Raw genomic sequence first — 12,091 nt, 5'->3', positions numbered from 1 at the left:
GGGGGGGCAGCAATTAACACACAGGCCCATTAAGTCGTCTGCAGGGGTGTGTGCTTAAGCCGGCATACCACCGCCAGGCCCAGGCCGGCATGCGGGCGGCGTAGGCAGACCAATGGCGGCGGCGGCTAGCCAAGGGAGGGCTAAGCCCTAGGGCCAGCCTTTGTGACGGGGATGGTTACCCCCGGCCCACCCCTCTCTCTTACAGCCTCGGAACTAATCACATTGAGTGTTGGCGCAGCGACAACATGCGTTTAAATCGCGTGCCAAATCGCCAAACGAGGGAGAGGAAGACCGCATAGGACCTTGTTTAACGCATGCATGGCGCTCTGTGAGCACACAGTCTCCATACTCGGGCGAGGTGTTAGCACACTCCCAAGAAGTGCGCGCGGGGAAAGACCTGCAAGGACATATTTGCTATGCTTTTACGTGCACCATTTCTTGCGCGTATGCTACATGTGCATTTGCACTGTTGTGTTGTGTCGTGTAGACAAGTATAGAGCCCATGTAAAAAATCGTGTGGCTGGCGCACAAAGCTTTCCGCGTTTGCCTAGGGGTCGACAACTCAATGCAGCAGGCTTTAAATTGTATTAAGAAAGAAAATTCTTGCAGTAAAGCAGAAATGAAAAGAGACCTAATGACGAAGTGCACATTTCACACTTCCACTTTTGAGGAGTAGGAGGAGAAGAAGGACGAGATGGTGTGGCTGTGGTGGTGGTGGAGGGGGAGTGTTTATATACCCAGTGCTTACGAGACACAACGAACGAGTAGTTTCCGATGTGTAAATCAGGTTTGAGTGGAGTCCTGCATTGCTATTATTCCCCACTGATTCAGATGTTTAGGCGGCAGTAGGTCCCATCTTGGGCGGCGCGCGGAGAAATGCTGGGGATGGCCTTTAGAGTGATGCTTAATGGAACGAAAAGGCATGACAATGGGAAGCAGTCGCCAATAGAGACGGCCATTTTGCATTTAGAGAGGGTGCAGGAAGGAGGATGGGCGCATGCATTTATCTCTCCCCTCCCCCCTCTCTCTTTCTCACCCTCCCCCCTTCTCTCCTTTCCTATCTCACTCTCACTCTCTCCCTTCTTTCTTCTCTCTAGCCCAGTCTTTGCGATTCCGCCGGCCACGGTTGTGCAGTAATCCCCCACTGTTTAAAAGATGAGTCATAAGTAATGTACAAGGGCGTCAACCATGAGACAAGAGCGCTGGGCTTAAAGCATGGACAAAACAAAACAGAAGGTTCCTCCCGGCTCCAGAACGCAGCGCTCTGCGTGACGGGCAGATTGACGCACTGGCTGCAGTGGATGTGAGGTTAATTATGTTCAGGCTGAAAAAAAATTTAAAGCTTTCTTTTAATAGCGAGTTGTTTGTTAGGCCAAACAAATGTGGTAAACGCAAGTGACGCTAATGCGTTCTTGTATAGCAATGCAGGGTCACAATTCTGTTCAGCGAATGCATCTTCTTTAGCAGAAGGGCCAAAGTGGGAGTCGAATAAGAAATCTTCTTCCCGCGCGGTTCCCTCATCTCTCTTTGCGCCCAGGAAGCCGATTAAATATCCCCTCGCCCACCTCTCCCTTGCTCCTCCTATCCTTCTCGTCCCGTCGCTGTGAAAAAAATCCTCTCTTTTTCCCCTCTGGCAGGCATGTTTGGTTTGCGGTTGAGGGATGAAGTGGTGCGGCATTCCCCATTGCTGCTAGATGAGTCGCTCTCTGTTGGGTTAAAAAAAGAGAGGGGCGAATAAGGAGAGAGAGAGATGGTGCTTTGCTTTGCTGGCAGCGGGGTGCTTTCTTGTCGAGCAGTTTTGTCATCATCGGCCAAAAATAAAAGGTAGATCTCTATCCTATGGCGTTTCGAATGCTTCGTCTACGACAATTTCATTGAGTGTTCAACTGTTAGTCGTACTATTACACTCTAAATGTCTAAGGCCAATTTTTGTAACTGGAACCGGGGTTCTGTGTGCATAACTAGCTCAGATACAATATTTTAACTCTCAACTAACATTTAGTGACTACTAGTAAGCTACAATATTGTATCTGAACTCGCAGTTATGTTCACAGAAGTCCGGTGCTAGTTAAAAAAATTGTCCTTGACATTAAGAGCGTATACTGTAAAGTGAAAGATTTCTGTAAATCAACTAAAGCTGTTAGTTTGGAGGACTCATTTCACACGAGTATTGTTGTACATCACGTTGGCGCCTCACTGGAAGTACCTGGGACGGGACATCGCTCAGAATATCTTCTTTCTAAGATGTTATTAGAATGCACCGTCATGGACACAGGGAGAACCGTGAAAGAGAGAAAAAAAGCAAACACTGGAGAAAGTTGGGAATAAGGATCTGAGGGGTGGGGTAGGGATGGGTGAGGGCGAAAGTGCGAAGGGGGCGTGGGAGGGGGGTGAGAGGGAAGGGCAGGGGTAAGTGGGTCAGGGAATGGGCGATAATGGATAAAGCTAATGTGGCTGGGGCCAGATCTGGGGAAGCGCGACGGGGGAGATGAGGTGGTAGTCTAGGTACAGCGAGCGCAGCGGGCACCCGCCCGCCCCTCCGGCCCTCCCCCAACCACCCACTGTGGCTGGGTGGCGGTGCCCGCCCGCCCCCGCGCGCCAGCCGCCAGCGCACAGCCAGTCGCTGCCGAGCCGCCGCCGGGTCGAGTCGCCGCCCCCCGCGAGCGCCCGCGTGTCCGAGCCCAAGCACCTGCTCGGCGAGCAGCACGTCGCCGGCGAGGACCTGCACACCAGGACGACGGCGGGTAGCTCCCGCACGACCTGCGCGTCCTCGTGGGCTCCGAGGCGCGCAGCGCCCCCGCCCGCCCAAACGGCCGACGAGGTCTGCCTGCGATAACGACGACGACGACAACGACGACCGTGTATCTCCTTGGCTCCGTCCCCGAGAACAGGAACCTCGTGGCCTCCACGCCCGCAGCCTCCACGACGACAACGACCACCACGGGGCCAGCTCCCCCCGGCTCGCCCGCGCGCGCCGCGGCCGCCGCCGTCGACACCACCGACACCTCCTCCGCCTCCCTGAAGCGGAGCATAGGCGCCCGTCCTCAGCAGCCATTCCGGTGAGTAATGTTATATATATGCGACTACATTTCAGATTTATCACGGCCGGCGTAATGATGGTCGCGGCTCAGCCCGGCGGAGGGGAGCGGCAGAGGGACGCGAACGGGAAGCGGCCAGGACAGGAGTAAAGGGGATGAAGCACCGGGCCCACGCGCGCCGGCCGGCCGGCGGCTGGCCGTTGCAGCAGCGCCTCTCACACTGCTGCCATGCTGCGTAACGAAAACAAAAATAAAAAATACGTTTTTTAAATTAACAAAGTAGCTCACAAAACGACAAGAACTCGGTGTGTCATGCGCGGCAACAGAGAGGGAGGAACAACTACTACTTACATGACCTCGTTTTCAAGAGGGTGTAAATTGTTTGCTCTGCAAGCGCCCGCCGCCGCCGCGTTGCTCTCCCCTAGTCTCTGGTGGTTATTGTGGGGCTACTCTGATGAGGGTGTTACTGTGTGTGTGTGCGTGTGTGTGTGCGCGCGCGCGTCCTGCTTTCTATCCCTACTGCTGTTGCTGGCTGGTCTCGGGCAAAGCGCAGGATTAGCTGGATGGAAAATTGCGCGTGCAGCGAAAGCCTCGTCATACCCAGTATTCATCGCACCCCCCCCCCCCCCCCACACACACACACGAGAGTAACTGTATAGCGATGTTGGGGAGGGGGTGATTGTCATGAGAGATAAAGGGCATTATGTCACAGAGGCGAGGGGGTGGCTGGCAAATGTGGGGGTTAAGGTGTGGCGGAGGCAATTAGGCCGTACAATGAGCGCTGCCGTCACGTATTACTACCGTAGTTACGTTTAGTAAAAGTGTTCTTTTATCGTGTTCCTGTTCGTTTTTGTTTTGGATAAGTTTAAAATGTATAACTTTGTCGTGTGGTTTTGCCGTCTTTGCTTTTTTGCGCGGTTTGGTCTTCCCTTTGGCTTGTCAAAAAATAAACATTGCTGCCGCGTAGCCCCGGCAGCGGGCAGCCCGGAGGTCCTGTTTGTGAGGAGAGAGGGGGGGAGGGGGGGGAAGAACACGGAGCACGCGAGGCGGAGGAGATAGGGGGCGTGGCGTGGCGTGGCATGTTGACCTTGCACTACATTTACTTTTTCACGGGGCGCCGAGTTGCCGAGGCCTCCTCGCCGTGCTGTGCGGTGAGCAAGGCTTGGTGGGGTCGGAGCGCTCTGGTGGAGCGCGGGCCGGGGGGCCGTGTGGGGCGGCAGAGCGAGTCGCTGAGCTGGCGGGGCGCGGGCAGCAGAGCGCGGAAGCTTTGGCTGATCGAAACCACGACACGGGCCTCCTCCCTTCCTCCCCATATGGGGAAGTGCATACTTTTACGTCACGCCGAAAAGAAAAGGGGGACGCGGGTTATGTGGGCACGGAGGACGAAAAGGAGAGACGAAGGAATGAGAAACTGGTAAAACAGATATCGCACATACCGCACAAACGATCACGCCGCGCAGAAGTGTCTGAAAATAGTTTTTATGGATAGGAGAGAGAAACGTCGAGAGGAATGTGAGGTATGCGTTTTAGCCCGGCCCTTTGAATGTATCAGTAGTTTTAAAACAACCCCGCTCCCGCTATGCCCTTCGAGAATAATGTTGTAGCGGCGCGACGTGTTTTGTGAACGGACTGCTGGGCCGGCGGCGTGTTGTTGGCGTGATTGGCTGGTCGTGTTTATTTCTGTGTTGTTGACCTCGAACCGCCCAGCCCCGCCCCGCCCTGCAGCCCTCTGCATCCGCACGGAATAATTTAACGATGGCGCCGCCGCACCGCTTTTACGCTATTATTATTATTTTTAGGAGAGTACGACGTTTGCAGCGGCCGCGCGCGGCGCAAACCGACCGGCGCGGCCAAAGTCCGAAGAAATGAGAAAAACACGAAGGGGAAAAAAAGGTGTATAGACATTTTATTTTGAATGTACAAAAACGCGAAAGGAGATGTTTCTGTATGACGGGCCCCCGTTCGTCTTCTGGCGCGCGCGTGGGTTTCGGACGACTGCTTGCTGTGCTGCGGACTGGCGCGAGGCGGGCGGGGCAAATTAGATACCGGGGGAAGGAGAGGGGAGCTGTCTGCTGGGGGCGCGAGGACGCCAAAGCCCCGCCTTCCGTCTTCTGGCTTTGCCGGGCTTGTTCCGACCGGGCACGACCGCCGCCGTTCCTTCTCTCGTCCTTCCTGCCGGGTGCATCCAACCATCTATCTATCTATCTATCTATCTATCTATCTATCTATCTATCTATCTCTCTATCTCTTCATTATTTTAAACTTTATTAATGTCACTGTCGAATAAGGGGCGCATATCGTGCGACCACGACGGCTTTTGGCTGTGAAAGTGAGTGAAAGAGGGAGAGGGGGGTGGTGAGGGCGGCGGGGGCGGCGGTGGGAGGAGATTGACTGGTCACCAATAAAAAGATTGATGGTGATGGCCCGCTGATGGATGGTGCTCGTCTACCCCGACGTGTTTTATACCTCTCCTTCTTATACCCTTTGACCGACAGACACCCCGACCATGGACCCCTTGAGCCCCGAGCCATTTTCCTGATTCAAATCTGGGAAGGCGTCGTCGCGCGTTTGTGCGTGGGTCGCTGAAATGGGCGGCGTTGGGTGTGGAAGGGGGAAGAGGAAGGGGGGGGGGGTCTGCCCGGCCGAGCGGCACGGCACAGCGCCCGCGGAGCGGATGGTATACCGACCCGTCGCACACGCGTGTGTTCGGATTGCCTACCCATCAGGCGTCCTTCGCTACTCGCAACGTCCTCCGCACCCTAGTCTCCCTTTCCTTTTGTACTAGTTCCCAGATTTTTGCTCGTGCAGATATCCCTTGCAAGTGCTTCACTGGAAAATTACTACCGATAAATTTACCGGAGCTTGTCACCTGTTTTTTTTTTTTTCTTTTTGCTGGCGCGGGCGATTGTCTTTCTTATTCTCTCGTGTTTTATTTTTTGACAGAGTATGGCAGAGTGGTGCGAGGCAGCGACGCCCTATGGGAATATCCAATGAATGCCCGCATAAGCGGCTAAGCTGTGTATGCTTTATGCTTCCCTGCTCTCTAGCTCTGTCACATCCCATTTTCATGCATGGCTGGTACGGTATTGCCCCAGACACTCCGTTTGGCACACGAGGGACGAGGGTGGGGCGGGGTGGGGTGCCTAGGGGGGTCTTCAGAGGACAGAGAGGCTTGACGCCGCCGTGCCCAAAGGAATGCCTGACGGTTAGCGTCGACAGGCGGGGAAGGCCAACAATAGGACGTCGTGAATGGAGACAAGAGAGACAGAGAGACTGAGAGGGAGAGACAGATGCTCCCAAACCCCGAGCCGCAATGGCCATCAGATTGTACTCCGATAAACGCAAAAAAAAAAGAGGGAAAAAATCCACTGTAAAGTGTAAAGTGTCACACTTATAAAGTATTTTCATCTCGGTCGAAACAGTTGACAGTGTACCGAATTCTTCTCGTGCGCCGGTGCGTATGCTGTGTACCCGTCCCGCCCCGTGCCCTGCCAGTCACCGTGCTAATGAGGAATTCCCTCTGCAGGCAGTGCAGACTCGCCCGCTCGCCTCTTGCCGCCGTCGTGTCACGCTGATTAGCCAAAGCGCTGCCCTGGTTTTTGCTCTCATCCGCCCGACACATGTTCCGAAATCAGAGCTGCTGCCACTGCTCTCTTCTCGCCCGCAATACCAGCCACCAGCCCCCTTCTCTCCCTCTCCTCCTCCCCCTCCCCTCTCTCGTTTTCGCCCGTCCCACGCACATGTATCGTATTGCGTGCTGCACCGCGCCACCAATAGTGCTACCGTGATGCTAAAAAAACAAAACAAAAAAACGACCGGATAGCCCTGGGAGACCTTCCTCCGCACGTCCTACGCTTTGGCCGAGGGGGCAATAACTCCGGGAATCATGTGTACACCTGACTGGGAATCAACAGGATAAAAATCAATCGAAATCAACAGAAATCGCTTGAACTAAGCGGGATACTAGTGAAACTGGTACAAATTAGTCGAAATAAGCGCGCCTATGCGTTTTCTACCACTAGAAAACCCAAAGGAATGAATAAAAGCATACGGGAATCACTGGGAATCAACTATTTCGGGAATCATGTGCACACATCAAATGGGAGTTATTGCCCCCTCGGCTTTGGCTAAGTTTTGTTTTTTTACTGAAAACTGTCATGGTAGCGGATCGGTCGCTGCCCGTTCGAAAGCACCACTTTGGAACGCCTGGGAAGGGGAGTGCCTACCACAGAGACTAATCACTAACCGCCGCGATCGGTACCCGACAATATTCCTTATAATTGAATCTAAATGTGAAAAGTAAAATTCCCGTTCGCTAAATTCTTCACAGGACGCCGCAAAACCAGCTTTCGGGTAACCGCAACCTACCTCTCTCCTCCACCTCTTTCCACAAAGTCATCCTACCCCACCACCGCCCGGCGCACGGACCCGCGGGGCGGCCCGGTGGGTGTCGCCGGAGGAGGCGGAGGAGACAACCATTTCGCTCAGCCTGTTACGCTGCTGTGACAAAGCGAACATAAATTGCGGAACAGACCCCCCAGACCTCGGCGCGCCACCTCTCCTGTGAGTGAGGGTGCAGGAGAGGGAACCACACCTGACCCCTTCCCCTTCTCTCTCTGTGTCCGTCCCTCTTGCTGCGACCCAAACAAGGAAAAGTGGCTGCCATGTGTTTTCAGCAGAGCGGGGGCAATCCCGTTGCGCCGCCCATCCCTTTTGTCCGTCTCTGCGAGCCCCCCGTCCCCTCGTCCCCTCCTTACCCCTTGGCGCCGACGGCCGACGCGTCGATGTCGGTGACATTTCGGTTCGGCCGGCCGTGGCGCACGCGGCGCAGGGCGTTCGAACACGGCGCGGGCACGAGGAAGCCGAGCCGTGCTCGATGCCATATCTTTATGGCACTTCTATGGCTGGGTCGCGTGCTGGGCCGGGCCGCATGTGCCATGGGCATGATTATGGAACGGTTGCGTCCGAGTGTGTGTGTGTGTCTGTGTGTGTGTGTCGTAAGGGAAGGGGAAAATATTAACTTCAGAGCAAGAAGGGGTCCAACCCAAAATTCTGTAATTTAACGTTTGAAATCCTGACGTTTTGTTTTTCACCCTACACGTATTTATTAAATTGGCTACAAGTAACTATTAAAGTTTTGTGGTGTTGTATACATTATCAATACATTATTTAGTATTACTAAACTTTTTACTGGTATTACTAACCGTTTTTCTAGTACCGTAATTATAATGCTAGGAAAAGGTTAAGTATATACTAGGAAAAAGTTTAGTAGTTTGAAAGATTCTAACAAGACACATTAGCACAAAACTTCCGTTTAGGTACCAGGAAAGTTTTCTAGTAAAAAGTTGCAGGTATCCGATCTTCCTCTCGTAGCACCGAAGACAATCATTGCTATTTGTGAACATACAAAGTATCACGGCCCTGCAATGTATTGCAACACAGAAATATGATATCGACAGAACTGCATGACTTTTGCTCCGCCGGGAGGCCTGTCATTGTCGCGCCTGCAGGCGTGCTGCGTCGCGTGCTTCACACTTGCGCGGGGTCGGGCCAACGACACGCCGCAAACAAAGTTCGCGCCGAAATGTACCGCAAAGCGGCCTGGCGTGTCGCGCAACACGAGAGAGGCACACAAGTTTCTGCCTCCTGTGCCGCCGCTTGGAGAATCACTCAGACCAGGGCTGTTCCACTGCTGAAAGAAAATGTCAAAAATCTCGTGGTGCATGAAAAAAATGAAGTGACTGCGCGATTAAAAAGAAGTTGATATTAAAATTCAAACCTGTTTTAAAACGAATGTAAACACCATGCGCACGGTCCTGTGTACCCGGTGAAACTGTCTAAGTTGGGTTCTGCAGTCTAAATAAATAACAGCCACACTATCTCGAGCTTGTGGAACGTATAGGCGTGTACACGGAGGGACGCGCTCACTTTCATTTACATATACTATGTCGTGGATTATTCCGGATGGCAGATTGTGGCGTGCAGAAAGAGACAGAGGGATGGGATGGAAGCGAGACTCAGTCGCCAGAAGTAATGTGTGTTTCAATTAGGCCCGTTCGCACCCTCCTCTTAACCCCCCCCCCCCCAGCCTCTCTGCTCCGACCCTCATCCTCGTCCCTGGGCGTAACCTCACACCGCCCGCGAGGGTGGTCGGGATGGTGGTCCTTGTTGTGGTTGCGAGCGACAGACTTACGTCAGGTACGCCCCCGCCCCGCCCCGGGTGCGGCGGTGGTTGCGCCGGGGATTAGCGCTAGTGGAACACTAATGCGCGGCTAGGGGCCCGGGCACGACCGTGTAGCGCGCTGCAGAACTTAACCGCCACCGCTCCCCGGCGGGACGATGACGATTGATAATACGCACTGTAAAATGCCTGCAAACTATACAGGGTGGGTGATCCGCGCCGTCTTTTTTTAAAGCTTAAACTGTACCGGATTCACGCGTGCGGGCGGGCTTGCCTACCGTCGCTCACCATGGCGCCTTACGGCGCCGTGCGAATATGCAACCCGCCCGCACGCAAGAATCCGGTACAGTATAAGCATCAAAAACAGACGGCGCGGATCATCCATACTCTGTATTCTTACTTTGCATAACGTTGTTGCAAAGCATTTGCGAGCTTTGTATTTGTATTGCAAAGAATTAGTTCGTAATGCAAAGGAATTTAATGCAAGCTGTCGGAATCCTTTGCAGACAATGATGTGTTTGGAGCGCAAAGATATTGTTTGCAATCTTGCAAAGAATTTTGCAAAAGTTTTGCAATGCTTCCAAATTCTTTGCAGGCTGTAAAGCAAATCGTTTGCAAGTCTAAAATTAATAAAACAATTTACAAAAATACTCCCCGAAATTCTTTTACTAAGGGGCTTTTCAGAGACAACGTGGACTTTGAGGAGGGGGTACAAAAGGATCAGGTGACGCCCATTCAGACCCCATGAAATTTCTATCCCGGGGATATAATAAATGTCATGGCGTCCTATGGGCTCCAATAACCGTACCGACTTCTTCCGGACCGCTACCCGTGGTTCCGTCGTCAGGAGGTCGGGAGAGAGCCGGTCTGGAAGCACTCTCTCCACGACGGCTCTCCCGGAGGAGCACACGGGAGCTGTATAGGAGCCACCCGAAGCGCTCGGGTGGAGGAGGGGGGAGATGCGACTCGGCCGCTCGGCTCGGCCAGGCGGAGAGGGCGTCCTGACTGAAATTTAAAGTACCCAAAATTTGGCTGGAAGTAAAGAATGCACATAGCAACTGTCAGCTGACTTTTGTTGAATAATTGATTAAGAATGATAGGAATGTGTCTTTTGATTAAAGCTAATGACTGATTCATAGAAGTCCAGACATAAAGTTAAGTAGTCAATTTTGAGTTAATTTTCACCACTCATTAAACTAAATAGATCAACCAATTTAAAAAAATAGAAAATAATAGCAAAAAGTTTTATCTTTTAACGCATATTAAATTTTCAGAGTTGAAACAAAGTCAGCAATGATATACATGAAACAAACAGCTGTATACAATAACGCTTATGAAATTTTAAGGACGGATAAAAAGCAAAGCCTTTCGTTGTTGACTTACCCAATTACCACACCACCTTCATGAAACCACTGCTCAGATCACAGCGGAATCAAATTTCATGTTTTATAGAATTAAGTTACGCCCTCCTCATGGATTCTCTACATTATCGTAAAGAAAATATTCTGATATTTGGTGATGAAACTAAGTGGTTTTTCAAGTTTATTTAGTTACGCTTAAATTTAATCTTTAATATAGTTTGTAAGGAAGCGCACCAAATAAAGTCAGAGGATTTCTGGAGATCTGAATCTATAGACCGCTTAAAAAAATGTAATGACATACTAAATATATTAATTGTGTGTGGTGGGCACGGTCAACAACTTGATTGCTAACATCGTAAATCCTTGCTGACTCAATTTTGTGTTTTCGTAAAATTTAGTTCAGTGAAAATTATGAAAATAGGCCGAAAGGAAAGGGTACTGAGTATACTCTTGAATCGCCTAATGTACTTTTTACAGGCATTACCGCATTTTATGCGCTTTTCCACATTAAGTGCGGGACATTTTGTTGCATATGCACCACTAAGACTGTTTTTAGGTAACACATGTTCAGCGCATTTGTTCGGTAATGCGCATTAATTGCGCAGGAAATGTACTACTTTATGAGCGATTATAGCACTTTATTCGCTGCTCGGGCTACCAATATTTAACATCCAATGACATTTTAAGGAATTCTCCAGACTGACAGCACACTGCTACAGCTGTCAGCTGCAATGCCCGTTCCGGGCGCAGTAGACAGAGACAGAGTCGAGACCGCTGGGCCGAGCCGAACTCCCCACCCCGCTTCGGCCACTTCGGGTGGCTCCTATACAGCTCCCGTGTGCTCCTCCGCGGCTCTCCCGCACTCATTACCACCCATAGTGCAAATAACGCCCTCTTGGTTGGCACGCCAATAGTTGCCGCCGCCGCCGCAGCCTCGGCTTCTGCCACTCCGTGTTTTGCAATTAGGAAAGTTGCCTACTTCCTTATTATAACTTTTGAAGCGAGTCGCACCGTCACACCTGAGTACATTATTCAGGCTTTTGCGTTCCCTTGCCGCCAGCCGTTGCCCCCTCTCTCTCCACCCTCTCTCTCCCTATCTCTCTCCCCCCTTCCAGTCTTTCTCTCTTTACCAGCAGCTGTCTGTTTTGGCTGGTGTTGGCGAGACTGCTGATGGTTTTGCCCCTATCCCGACTGCCTGCCTAACCTCCGCGCTTCCCTTTTCGCGACCGGCTGAAGCACGCTTCCCCCCTCCCCGGCCTCTGCCTCTCTCCCTCGTACTGTTCGCGACGCACCCAGACGCCAAAGGGTGCGCCGCGGCGCTGCATATTCATTGTGATATTATCGGGGGAAATGGCATGCGCGGGGCGTGGCGGGGCGGGGCGTGGCGGGGCGTAGTATGGCGGGGACGCTGCTTCTGCCGCTGTGTTCCATGAGGCTTCCGGGTCGATTACTGCAATTAGCATCATCTCTCTCTCTCTCTCTCTCTCTCTCTCCCCCCCTCTCTCTCTCTC

At 52.3% G+C, this 12,091-nt stretch overlaps 1 protein-coding gene across 2 annotated transcripts in view; it reads left to right on the top strand.

Moving 5' to 3' along the window:
* LOC113213538 (uncharacterized) overlaps positions 1-12,091 on the top strand; it is a 123,725-nt gene that overhangs the window by 44,019 nt on the left and 67,615 nt on the right. Inside the window, exon 1 of one of the 2 annotated variants that reach the window (XM_026432646.2) lies at positions 2,588-3,059. The exons of the other annotated variant lie outside the window; for it this stretch is intronic. The gene's annotated coding sequence lies outside the window, so the exon portion shown is untranslated. Of the gene's footprint in view, positions 1-2,587; positions 3,060-12,091 lie in introns of those variants that run through there. 2 annotated transcript variants of the gene reach the window in all.

This window comes from Frankliniella occidentalis, unplaced genomic scaffold (assembly GCF_000697945.3).
Source record: "Frankliniella occidentalis isolate FOCC.00 unplaced genomic scaffold, Focc_3.1 Scaffold1, whole genome shotgun sequence".
Taxonomy (NCBI): domain Eukaryota; kingdom Metazoa; phylum Arthropoda; class Insecta; order Thysanoptera; family Thripidae; genus Frankliniella; species Frankliniella occidentalis.
The sequence above is the reverse complement of the archived record's forward strand: the minus strand, read 5'-3'. Positions and strand labels throughout refer to the sequence as shown.